This window comes from Toxorhynchites rutilus, chromosome 2 (genome assembly GCF_029784135.1).
Source record: "Toxorhynchites rutilus septentrionalis strain SRP chromosome 2, ASM2978413v1, whole genome shotgun sequence".
NCBI lineage: Eukaryota > Metazoa > Arthropoda > Insecta > Diptera > Culicidae > Toxorhynchites > Toxorhynchites rutilus.
Window position 1 is genome coordinate 234,061,453 of NC_073745.1, and position 13,779 is coordinate 234,075,231.

The 13,779-nt window shown below is 36.5% G+C and overlaps 1 long non-coding RNA gene across 1 annotated transcript in view; it reads right to left on the reverse strand.

Moving 5' to 3' along the window:
- Window positions 1-13,779, reverse strand: part of LOC129770533 (uncharacterized) — a 127,648-nt gene that overhangs the window by 28,160 nt on the left and 85,709 nt on the right. The window contains exon 4 of the long non-coding RNA XR_008742135.1: window positions 1,894-1,927. This is a non-coding gene — a long non-coding RNA (uncharacterized LOC129770533). The remainder of the gene's footprint in view (window positions 1-1,893; window positions 1,928-13,779) is intronic.

Here is a 13,779-nt window from a genome sequence, read left to right on the forward strand (position 1 = left end):
GGCAAAAATCGATAAATTTATGCAAAAATGTCACGACCACCAGAAGCCTACTAGCGCACATACAAACACTCACACGAGCCCGGCGGTGACGCGATTTCGCTGGTTGGTGTGATTTATAGCATTCCAGGACAGAGAAGCCCAAATTTGAATAAACTCCGGGGTTCATTGTTCTCACTCTCTCACTGATTCAATTCCGTTAACCGAATCCTTAGCCCCGTAAAACAAACAAACCAGTAGCATTGACCCCGGGACCAGGAAACATATCAAGAGCAAATTGAGCATAATAATGTCTGCCCTACTGCGGAACATGGACCCCCTGCCGGAGGTCCTCTCGTGCGTACCTGTTTTTTTTCTCATTCGTTTTGCTTCGCTCCAAGCGCAGCATCCGAAGAGGGCACCACTTCAAAAAAGGGAAAACTTTTTCGCTTTGCCGTTTTCTTCACTCCCTTATTCCTATTTTTTTTTGCAATCCAACGCAGCAGAAAACCAAACAACCGTAAACTGTCATTGATACAATTGTTTGTGTTTACTTTCCTTCGGCCCTGGTGGTTTTATTCTTCCGATCCGACCGTTGCACACACACACACACACTTCAGGAAGCAGCAGCCGAAAAGGAGAAGAAGCAACAGCAGCAGCATCAGGCAGAATCCAAAAAGGTCTAGAAGGTCTCGCCACAGGACGAAAACAGTCCCGCGGCTGTCCCGGCTACGATCGGTAATATTATTAATAAACAATAATAAAAACATAAAGAAATTAAAATGTATTAATCGAGCGTCGTCGTTTCGTTGTGTTCCGTTCGCTTTCGGGAAAGGGGGAAAGGGGTGCAGCTTGCGCTGGGTCGTAAAAGGCAATAATGGCATCAAACAATTGTAAAGCAATTGGCTCTGTTGCATTGAACGCGCCGCGCCGCCGCGGTGAGATAAGCGAAGCGGAGGCGCGAAGTGCGCGACCGGCAGCAGCAGCAACGGCTTAACAATTTGAACCATGGGGTTGAGGAGGATGAGAGCTCGAGGGCATCAACTTCCTCTCTAGTGCCTACTAGCGTGAAGATGCTGTTTACATTTTTTTGTCTCGATTTAGTGTGAGCAGAGGAAGAAACATTTGTTTGATATTCACGTTTAATGGCCTTCCACTTTTTCGTTGTTGTCGTTGTTGCTCTTCTTGTGCCGTGAAGTTAGGAAACCCCCATTTGGTCCCAAACTGAGAGAGAGAGAGAGTAAACAAAGCCAACGGTTGTAAACAACGTAATCGCCGTGAAGCGGCAGAAACACGAAGAAAAAACCTTCAAACAGTCGTAAAGGCACAAGTTTCGATAAACTATTTCTCGTTCCAGCACTATGCGGGGACACGGGGCGTTTAGGAGCGCGAGGGGAGTTGTGTAACAATAATAAAAAAGTAGAATTAAACTGAAATGTAATAATAACAATCAGGGAATTAAAATAAATAAATACATACGCGGGCAACGCAAATGTGGCAATCGTAGCGCGAGCGCCCCGGGACCTGCCGGGGCAATTCGTGAGTTGATGGTCGTAGTAGAAACTATTGCCCAAGTTACGTTATAGCGGCTTGGGGGGTGGAGAGCGGGTGCTCCACAAGTTGGAAAGTTTGACGATTTGTGCTAAGACCATTTGTGTTGGGTTGGTCGTACGATGCCAAACATATGCGTGAGATTTTGAATAAACAATAAGTTAACAAACGGAAAAGTTTTGCCGGGAATGGCAATCCGGAGGGTTTTTAGGTGAAGAGCTCTATTTCTACACAAATTGGCTCGAATTGGTGTGATTGGTGTGATGACGAAGGAAAGTGTGTCTTTCCAACGCAGTGAAAGTTATGAACGCTTGTAGGATTTGAAACGAACCGATTGTGTATGTTTCAGATTCGAAGATTTCTTACCTCACGTAACTCCTGGAATAAAGATGATTGATGTCTGAAAGTAAAGATAAGAAAAAGAAACATTATTGGCAAATCTATATGATATCTATATTCAAAACGTTATATCATGCGGAGGAGCATCACCAACTCTTATAGCATTCCATTAAGGAAGGCTAAGAAGCATAAGTTTTAGCTTATACAGTTGATCTACGCAACTACAGGTCGGATTCGATTATATACAGACTCGATTATATCCGATTCGATTACATACAATTCTGGACTCGATTATATACAGTTTGGAAAAAAATGTTTTTTTTTATATTTCAAATGTGACTTATTTCAAGAAGAAATATTACCTTTCAACGTTAAGGTGAAATAAAAGCGGCTATTACATGTACAGTGGGGTAAAAATCGTGATTTTTGAAGATTTTGTTTGAATTTTGACCAGGAATTGTTGGGTGTCAAAGAACAAATTGTAGAGCGGTTAGAGAGCTTCAATTTAATTGATAGAAACAATCTAGTTTAATATAAATTTTTAGGATAAAATTAATAATAACACATTAAAAATTAAGGTACACCGGGGCAAGTTGAAATTCGGGGTAACCATAACTTTCACTAAAAATGGCGGATTGACGTGATAGAAATTTATATAGTAAACGTTATCTTTCAACTCACCTTATGACGGCTATTACCAGAATATTGGAATGCCTTAACGCAATCCGCCTCTTTGTTTACTTCTCCTTGTTCTGTGAAATCAAAACAAACATTTTTGCGCGCTGACTCAATCGGTCCAGAAACACTGATTTTTTCAAAAATATCGCCAGAATCGCACGTCAGGTAATCAAAAAAGGATAATCAAGTATTGTGGTTTAGGAAACTAAACTGAAAAATTTTTTTCCGTATAACTCTGAACATTCAAACACATCCCATGTTTTTTTCAAACCTGGGGTAAGTTGAAGTTAAAATCGACTATTTCTCAAACATTGCTGCAGATGTCAGACGTTATTTGTCGGTAATTGCTGTATGAATGAATGATGATAAATTAAAAAGTAAGAATCATTCATATTTCGTTCCTCAGTGTGTTCTACATAATTTATGAATACACAGGCATGATACAAATCAAATTTGTTAATTTTGCAATTGAGGGTCGTTCAATATTACATAATGTAATGTGTTTACCATTTTAGACTCCCTATTCCCTACGTAACATGTAACAAATGGTCATTTGCATATAAATGTTTAGATTTAGTTGGATTTATTCCTAAACAAGTTTTCACTAGGCATCCCCTCCTTCCTTTTTGAGTACTTTACGCAATATTTGAATATTATTTGATCCCATAAACCATGATCCCATGATCCTTTTGAGTGACTCTACTCTGGCATCAAAGCGACTAGAATAGTATTATTGATCATATTGTTTCGAATATGATTTCTAGTATGTAGTGTCCATTTTGTGTGTATCAGACTACTCCACGACATCTCACGTGTAATAAACCCCTATTTTCCAAATATTTATATGTAATTCTTTCATTTTAGGGTTTCATAAATCAGTTGTAGGTGGTTCGAGAAGCGAAACCACACATTAAACTCATGATAGTTCCGCGATCCAAGTTACCCCGCTCTACGTGACAAGTTGATGCAATGCATATGATAGCTAAACATTTTAAAAATTGATATTTTTCGAAACATCCAGCCTGGAACTCTATTTTTGATCGAAAGTCATACCTTGTATATGCGGCAAACAGATTTGAATTTAGTAGTTTAGTGATTTTTTGAGACAACTTTCAAGTTGAACTTCGAAAAAATCGTTTCAACTTGCCCCGGTGTACCTTATAAGCTTTATGTTCTTCACATACACACAGTAATTAAAATCCACTAATTTCGATGTTTCACTACTATATATCCTGTACAAAATTCTCTCATCTTTCAAATGAAAGCAACAGAAATACCTTTTGTAGCGTACTTTTTAATGTAGAGCCAGTTTGAGATCCGAAACAAGAAAAAAAAGGTCTATAGAGGAATTTCATGCCAACTCATCTTAGGAGTTGGCAGCACCATCTCAGATAGTAGTGAAACGTTGTGGGTGTAAAGAGATGGGTCATTGAAGCAACTTTGCATACTAGAAATATTCGAAAAAACAATTACTACTTTTTGGAAAAAGCCAATTTTTTTTCTCAATTTTTTACCAAAAATTATAACATAAAAACTATGATACCTACAAATTTTTTTTCAAAGGATGAAATGTAGGAAATTGTTTAAATTTTCGCGAAATATTACCAAAAAATTTTGGGAAAAAATTTCGCTGAAAAAAGAGTTATTTTAAAAATTAAAAAAAATTTTTTTTGCAATGAAATTTTATTTCCAAAAAAACTTCGATAATTTTTAATAAAAACCAAAATAATTTCCTACATACCATTGTTTGAGTAAAATTTTGCAGGTCTGATGTTTTTTTTTTAAATTTGAGTTTTTTCAACTTTTTTTCGAAAAATCTTAATTTAAAAACTATAAGATCTACAAAGAGATGTACAGCGAATGAAATGTAGGAAATTACTTAGGTTTTCATTAAAAAATTTCAATGATTTTTTTTGGGAAAAAATTTCATTGAAAAAAAATATTTTGAAAATTTAAATTCATTTTTCCCGGAAACCTATGCTTCTAGAATTCCGAAAAAATATATATAAATAGCCCTCAAAATTTCCAACAACTTTTCCATCCATCGGACGATGGGCACATTTACATGAAAAAAGTTTTTCCAACAATTTTTTTTCTTTGAAAAAATACTATTATTGTTTAATTCGTAACATTCTTATGTACAAATTATCGCAATTTACAAGCTCTGCTAACTTTTCTCTATATAGAAACGTGTCAAGAACATGTCAAACGTCAGAATCTACACCAAAAAATGTTACGAGCAAAACTTTTTTTTTTCAGGAGTCTTCATACAAAAATGACTTATATTCCAAAAACTATAACAGATAGAATGTTGACGTCTTGGAAAAAAGTCCGTATTTTAATAAGATCTAAAACTTTGTCGAATACACTATATCGCTATCTTGATTTTAAACAAAATTAGGATTAGTTGTATTTAATTCAAATAAAAAATGAAAAAGTTGTTGTTAGAAAAACTTTGGAAATTTTAATGGCTATTCATATATATATATTTTTGGGAATTGAAAGAATAGATTATTGAGAAAAATGAAATTCAATTTTTAAAATAATTTTTCTTCAGCGAAATTTTTTCCAAATTTTTTTTTTGGTAATCTTCCGTAAAAAATTAAACAATTCTACATTCCATCCTTTGACATGAATTTTGTAGATATCATAGTTTTTAAGTTATAAATGTTTGTAAAAAGTTAAGAAAAAAAATTTGGTTTTTTCCAAAAAGTTGTCTAATTATTTTTCGATTATTTCAAGTATGCAAAGTTGCTTAAATGACCCATGTCTTTAAACCCACAACGTTTCACTGCTATCTGAGATGATTCTGCCAACGGCCAGTCGAATTGGCGTGAAATTCGTCTATAACTCTGTCATTGTTAAAATTCGTACATATACGTAGAAGGATTTTTTTTTTTCATCAAATATAATCATCTATCACCTGAGAGAATCTGGAAAAAAAAATTTTTTCATGTGAGAATGGTGTTTTCCGACTGTAAGGGGATGAACCAAAAATCAAATTCCTCTCTTGTATTCAAAAAACCAAAAATACATGCAAAAAAACGAATTAAAAAAAATTTTTTTTTTGACTCGATTATATAAAAAGATTATATAAACCCCTACAAAGGTTTGAACAGGCCGATTTCTTGCAGGTACAAAACATGTTTTAGTATTAAAATAAAGATACTCTTTTTCTCTCTTTTAAAAAAAATATTCCTTTACAATTTGAAAATGTGTACGTTATATCGAGGGTATGTTATATCGAAGTTTCCCTGTATCTTGATAAACCCTCGAAATTTTGTCAAGCTATTGAACCTTAATGATTTGATGCGCCTATTCGCTCAATTCGTTGAAGCAGATAATAGACAAGGTTTGGATAATGAATGCGGGTTTCTCAAGAAGATCTTTTGGGGCGAAAATTGAGTGACTCAGATATAACTTGGTCCCAGCTGTTGGATGTCAAAAAGGGTTATGGGAAATTTTTGTATCCATTGCTAGGATCACACTCAATTCTTAAATCTATTCGTATATCTATAGTATATTTACATTTCAACTTAATCTATAGATCCCCTTGCTATAAACAGTAGATTGAGTTGAAATGTAAATACGCCATAGATATACGAATAGATTTAGGAATTGAGTGTGATCATCAACATTGTTACAATCCTTATATCCCAACCTTTTCCTGAAAAAAATATGTCACCCTTCTAAACATGAGTAAATCGCGAGTAATCGGTTTTCTACCTAACCTACTAACCTTAGATTTAAGAAAATTGTTTATGTATAGTTATAAAAATATAATTAAAAATTCGGCTCCTTAAAGCTTATGTAACTGAGCCTGTAAGAATAAACGAATTAAGAAAAAAAAATTCTAAGGTCGTTTATAAGGCACTTTTTGAAATCATTCATCAGCGTGTGTTGAGCGAATAGTTTTGCTTTACAATGCCAACAAAACAAAGTCCGGAAATCGGTTGGCACCCACAATTATAGACTCTATTTTGGAAGCCAAGAACTATGTATCGGCTCAAGGCGAAGCTTGAAGGTTGAAATTGACGAAAAATTCGAAGGCAAAGTTCAATGCCGCATTCATTCATTATAGCAAATTTGTTCATGCATCACCGATATGAGCAAAGTGAACTCATTTGTTATTTTTTGTTGTTAGTCAATATTCGTAACTCGTGAATATTTGTTGATATTTTAAGACACTGCTGATAATACATAGCTATCGTATTATATGTACTCATTTTATAATGTTATTTACTTTGGCAAGCCTAGATTCCGAATTTGCATAGAAAGAATCATATGTAGGATGACGTTTAGGTTAATCACGAATGGTAACTACGAAGTTCACAGTCTACTGAAGCTCCATATTCCATATTTCACCTTCCGATATAAACACAGACTCGTCCACAATCAGCCCCAAAAAACTAACGTTCTTCTCTATCCTTTTTTTCCTCTTTGTTTGCGATCTACCATCATTCAAAACTTCACGCAGCATCCCATCCGATCCGCGTCAAAGTAAGTGACATTCATCGGCAATATGGTCACTTGCCAACTGCCGAAAGGGTGTCTTCTAAAAATAAACATATAAAAAGTAATTTTTCTAACGCTGCTGACGCATCCACCGCGTTCGGTAATTCCCGAGTCAAGCCACACCACTTGGGCAGCACCACCTTGAGTGACCTTTCGGGCGATGCAACTGACGTTGACTAACGAGCGGCGGTGCGGCTGCGACGCGACATCGGACTTATCAAGCAGAATTTGATATGCCTCGTTCTCTGGCAGAGAGGATCCTGGTTTTTCATTATTGTTATTATCGGCCGGATCGAGGGAACACAGATCGTCGTCCCCTCCTTGCTCTGTCCGGTAACCCTATAATTACGAATCGAAACCGTGTGGTTCGTGTGTTGGATTTTTTTTTTTTCATACCAAAGAAACCCAATCGTCCTTTTTGTCTCGGCAAGCTGTCCAAACTCCCGCTTGTCAGTTGTGTCAAATGTGAGTGACTGAAGGTTCAGCTCGAGTTACACGTGCGATCGCTTGCCGTTTTTTCCCCCCCCGCGTGTTGTGCGCGCGTGAGTTCAACAGGTTCGGCGACCTGACGATAGCCGCCGTGTTCTGCGTGCGAGAAAATATTATGATGATTTCAAATACTTCAAGATGCTGTGTGCCAAGGGAATTGAAGCCGGGACAGCAGCCGGCATGAAATTGCTGCATATTGCGTCTTAGTCGGCTCGGAGTGTAATACCTGCTCGGGGCAAAACCAGTAGCAATATTTTATGGATTGTCTTGTGACGGTTTTTTTTTTTGTTGTTGCTTGCTCTCCCGCATGCGAGATCTCGCGCGCCTGCTCGTGATTCACCGGGATCTCGCAAATAGGACTCACAGACTCGCGAGATGCGAACAGAAAGGAAGGTGCGATTACATACGGGTAATTTCTCGATTCGGTGTGGAATTCGAACAAAATCAAAACTTCGTTGCTGTCGATCGGGAAACTCGGACCATGTTTCACGCGCGTATTGCCGCTAGGCGAAACGTGCTTATTAAAATTCATTTGCGTATAAATTTAGGTATTCGGTACAGAATCACGGAATCGGATTGATAGTTGTTCAGGCAATGGATGCACTTCGATATCATCTCTTCAGAACTTTTTTTACTTCATTAGTTTGATGGCAGCAGGGGCTTACCCATAAAGCGGAAACGGCCATCGTTGAACCAGCAAATTTTAAATCTTTTGACGTCTCAATTTCCCAAGGTGTGAACCGTCGAAATTTCACACCACTGATTTGCATACGTACACTTTTTTCTCGCGCGGAGAGTGATTTATAGCTTCGTCAAAAAAAATCCTAAGAGATCTACGGGCTCGATACGGACCTTCGGGCGAAAGTACGTCTCTTTTTCTCTGAGCTGAGGGTGCAGCACAAATTTATGGGCACCTTGCGATCGCTATGCTGAGGCCCGCCACCTCTTCATGATCATAATGGGTGTATGTGAGTGAAGTCAATGATCTTCGGGACTCGAAATTGATTTTTCTTCGTTTCGCCCTCGCTGTACCCATCTCTCTCTATTTCACACCGTTTCGATCGAAGCAAATTTATTTCTCGTTGGCGCTCTTAAAGCCACTGATTTATGATGGATGATTCGGTGGATTGCCAGGGTTGAATTTTTTTCCAGCCTCCAGCAGCCCGCTTGTCCGCTTGTCATCGCGACAATCCGTTGTCTACGGCCGAGAGAGGTGTTGTTTTGATCCGTACTCTGAACAACGGAATGATGGGTTGGGCCCACGTGATGGGATTTTAATGGGCTGCCGTCGTTGTTGTTAGCTTCGAAGACTCGTTTGTCAGAGCGATTCGAAAACGGGAAAGTTGTCTAGCCCCACCGAATGAATCATTTGTCGGTTGTCCGCGCGTGTTGCGTTGCGTGTTGCGCGTGTCTATTCAGCTTCGCTGGTTCTCTGAAGGCTCAGCAGAGCGAGCGGCGTCAAGTTGGAGAGCATTTTGACGTACGTATAAATTATACCATAACAAAAACACCTCCAGAAAATGTGGGGAGTTCGTTTGTGAGTGAACCAATTTTTTTACAGTTCAGTTCTACAAGGCAGATAAAAACACATCTTCCAAAACAACCCCTTCCAGAGTACCCAGAAACTGCGACAGACTATTGTAACCCATCTAAATTGCTCTAAAGACACTTTTCTGGAAGATACGATTAACACAATTCAATAGATAAACAGTACCGGTATCTTTTCCGAAAATGATTACATTCCGGTAATTAACTCGGTTGCTAACGAAACGCAATCGGTTTCAACTGAAGTCAAGTAGATTACTACTACAATCGAAAAGTCACAGAAATTGTTATCTGCTAAGTTTGATGGAATTGTGACTGATTTTAAAGACCTCAAACTAGAAAATGCAAGGTTGAAAAAAGAAGTAGAGTGCTTGAAAGAGTCCCAAAATCAGCTTCAGGATGTGACTCATAAGTTGGGAGCAGGGTTACCACATATACATAATATTCTGTATTTTACAGATTTTTAACCAAATTTCAGATACAGAATCTGTATATACAGAATTACATATTTTTAGCAAAGATACAGAATATACAGTTTTTTTTAATTCAATTTTACACATTAAATTTATTACAGTGCATACCTTGATTTATAAAAATGTTGAACGCAACGCAACGATATGGCTTTCGTTGGAGACAGGTGGTAAGCTAAATCTTGAGAGATTTGAAGAACCTAAACTATTCTTTTCGTTCCAAGTTAAGTATGATCATAATCCAATCCGATATTCGAAGTCGAATCTTATGGGACAAAAATTGAGTGACTCAGATATAACTTGGTGTTGTTGCATGGCGTGATGGGAAATGTTTGTGTCCATTGCTAAGGTCGTTTGTAAGATATTTTTTTATGACATTCATCAGCGTTTGTTGAGCGAATATTTTCGCTTTACAATGCCAAGAAAACTAAATCCCGAAATCGGTTGGCTCCCAAAATTATTTTGAAAGGGAAGAACTAAGGGAACTAAAGGAAAATTTGAAGGCAAATTCAACAAAACCATGTATAAACATCATACAATTCAAAGGAGAAAAACTTTGATTTATTTTGTTGTATTGACACGACAACCCATAAACAAAAAGATAAGATCAAAATAAAAATAAACCACCATTTTCATTTTTATTCCCTTATTTTTTCGATACAGATTTTTTACACAGATTTTTAGACTCAAAATACAGATATACAGATTTTTACAGAAAATTTTACAGAATTAAATGTGACAACCCTGGTTGGGAGCCAATGTCGACAAGTTCTGACAAAGTCGCCTTAGGCAACGACATTGTTGTTTAGGGTATCCCAACAGCACCTAATGTTAAGGTCTAAACTCTCCTGAATGTGAGACCTGTACTGAGCGAATATTTGCCTAGTACAGTAAAACCGGTTTTTGTGCGGTTTTTTTTGTGCGAACTTTTTTGGTGCGATTTTTTTTGTGCGGTGTATGAAGAGAAGCATATTTGACGAAGTTATCGTCCATTTAGTTTTTTTCCATGGTTTATATGCATTTCAGTGCGAAAAAGTCATATTTGTCTCTCAATTATCCACTTCTGAAATCATTCCCCTCCTCTCATCAAATGCTCTAAGTTTTTCTAAGTATTTGCATGACATGATTTCTAACAGCAACACGTTTTGACATGCAACTAAAAGCACAAAACAGCCACGCGCAACCGAAAAGACAAAGTGTCCCATGGCAAAGCAGGAAAACAAAAGGAAATTGAACGGTTAATGGCGTAGATTAGGGTTATTTTTTGGGGGGAAACTTTTTTTATACGGTCCTTATCTACCGCACAAAAAAAGTTTTTTTTCAAAATGTGCACCGAACACGATTTTTTAAAGCTACTGGTGAAGTTTTGCACGATTTTTTTTATGCGACTTTTTTGTGCGGTCCCTATCCCCCGCACAAAAAAAGTTTTGCTTGTAATGCGTTGATTCCTATAAGAACAAAACGAAACGTTAGGAATCATTCATTCTGAGAGTCGCACACATACCAAGATAAAAAAAATTTACGAGAAATATATTTTTTTTGAGTGTACTTTAGATCATTTTATTTGCCCGATCGACTTTGCTGGGAACCTACAAAATCATACTATTTTTAGTGATATAACCGATCACCTGAATGTTGTTCTGAATATTGTTGTCCATGTCAAACTCGAGAATCAGTTTTAATTTTTTTTCATAACTTTGAAATTACTGATGATGTTGATGCTATTCTAGAGACTCTTATAACAACTTATGATAACTTGTTAACTGAATGTTCAAAAACTGTTACAAAAATTGTTAGAGTAAGAGGAGAGAAGTAAATACAAATGAACAACAAGTATCTTGAAAAAGTAAAAAAAGCAGTTCCACCAATGAACACGCTAGGGAAATGCTTGTTCACGAATGCAAAAAAGTTAAAATTTTGAATACACCATGTAAAAAGCAATATTATGTAAATATACTTAATGACTCTAGTCATTTCAACGTGTGGGAAAAGCTAAATGATTTTTTGGTCGTTCTAAACCAAGCCAAAAATTTAATTAAAAGTTTATGGGAGAATCATAGATTCTAATAAAGATGTTGCTAAAATTTTCAATTACTATTTTTCCAGTATTAGCAATAACTTAACCAGTAAATTTCCAATAAATAATTATGATTATCTAAAACCTGGAAAGTGTATGAGTGGCTCTATCTCCTTGAGACCCGCTAGCGTGAAGGAAGTCAGCATTTCAACAAGACAGTTCGATGTCAAAAAAGCAAAGGCTATGATAATTTTCCAGCAGACCTGATAAAAGCAAACATAGGTCGGTTTTCCGAGATCTTTTCAACATTTTTCAATACAAAAATCGTAACTGAAATTTATACAAATGTTTTGAAAATCGCCAAAGTTATACCAGTGTTTAAATTCGGAGACAGCTGCGGTCCTTCGAATTATTGACCAATTTCAACATAATATGTAATCAACAAAATTTTGGAAAAACTTTTAACTTCACGGCTTGTAAACTTCTTACGAAAAACTCTAGCAAATGATTTTTACAATCTTCTCTTGATCCCAATTTCTCGTCACTCTTCCCCATCAAATGGACTTCAATGCATATTGAAGTGACTCCCCGCAAAAATGAATTCGTGTACTCTCTTGCATGTATCCCGTATGCGTGTATCGATCTATGAGTTCAACTTGATTTGACATATGCTACAGGTGAGCTAGTTTTTTTTGCATCGTACATGAGAATTACTCACAAATATAAAATAGCGTGCAGTGTTGTGTGTGAGAATTACTGACAAATTTGTGAATTTGGTTGATTTAAATCCCGTTTTTCTGTATGTTTTTTTCACAAAATCGAACTCAGAGATAAAGTGAACTAAAGTTTTGTTTAGCATTCCTCCCAAACTGCACACTATTTACTAATACTAACGCGAGGACCTTTATAGCATTCCTGATAACTGTCTAATATCGATGGTTTGAGTTCACGGTGGCCTGTTCATTAATGGTGTAACTACTTTTTTCCATCAGAAATCAAGTTTTAGTTTCACTTTATATGGACGTGAAATAAGTGTACGCGGGTAACAAGATGCACGCCAGGAAGAGTAGAAGTGTGGATTGAAGTCAGGTTGAATGGAGAGGCAGATTTGTATTCATTAGGCACGTCAATTAGAATAACCATTGACTAGAACAATGCAAATGTTATCTTCGCTCTCAACTCTCGTCAATTCATATTCCAGTCAATTCAAATCGTGTTGACAGCGAATGCCGAAGTAATCCTAGTCGGAGCGAAGCTACTGAGTCGGTACTCATTTTTCATCTTCGAAGAGATTCCGGGTCCGGCTCTGCCCAGTAGTAATTTTTATAATAACATAAAAAATATATATTCCTTCAGAATACGGGAAACGCAAATGAGTTAACGAGAAGTAGAGCATACACACACTTGGGTTTCAAGCGCATTATGAGCAACGGTCCAATGGAAATCAATACACTTCCCAATTATTCGAAAGCAATAACCAATGATAATATCATCAAAAATAAGCTGAAACATCGTATAATCAGGAACGTAAATGAATGTGTTTGAATGTGTCAACCAATTTAGGCTGTTATCGTTTATTTTTATGTGAAATTTGTAGATCTTTCGGTTCATTCAATTCATTCACTTTTTTCTGCATTCTTTTATTGTAAACAAATTTAAAATATTTTTCAAAGCCAAAAATGTTATAATTTTTTTTGTGTTTTCCTATCTCGAGTGAGTTTCAGTGAATTTCACTCCGTTTAGTAGTTTAGCCACTGTTTTTTTTCTTTTTCCTTTTTAATTTTTTGTAAGTAATTGTGTTACTCTATGTATAGGTGTCTCATTAACACTTTCGTCGCCCAGTCACCCAGATATGGGTGACACTTACCAGGTTCAAATTGCATAGGATTTTTGAAAGGAATATGACAGAATAGGCACCTAAATGTCACTATAGGATATGTAGAAAAATAATAAAATCATAACCATATTATTATAATGTTTATACTATACTTTTATAAACATGGTTTGGTTTGGATGGTTTGTACTGCAGTTTTTTGCGAAACCCATATAATATGACTTTGGCATGTGTTATTGTTGTCAAATCGTCTTCAAATTATAACAAATATTGCTAGATAATGTGAAAGGTGTCTACAAACTAGGTTTGATCTTCACTTAATAATTTATCCGCAAGTTGGGCCCCGCAAGAAACTCAAAAACGTC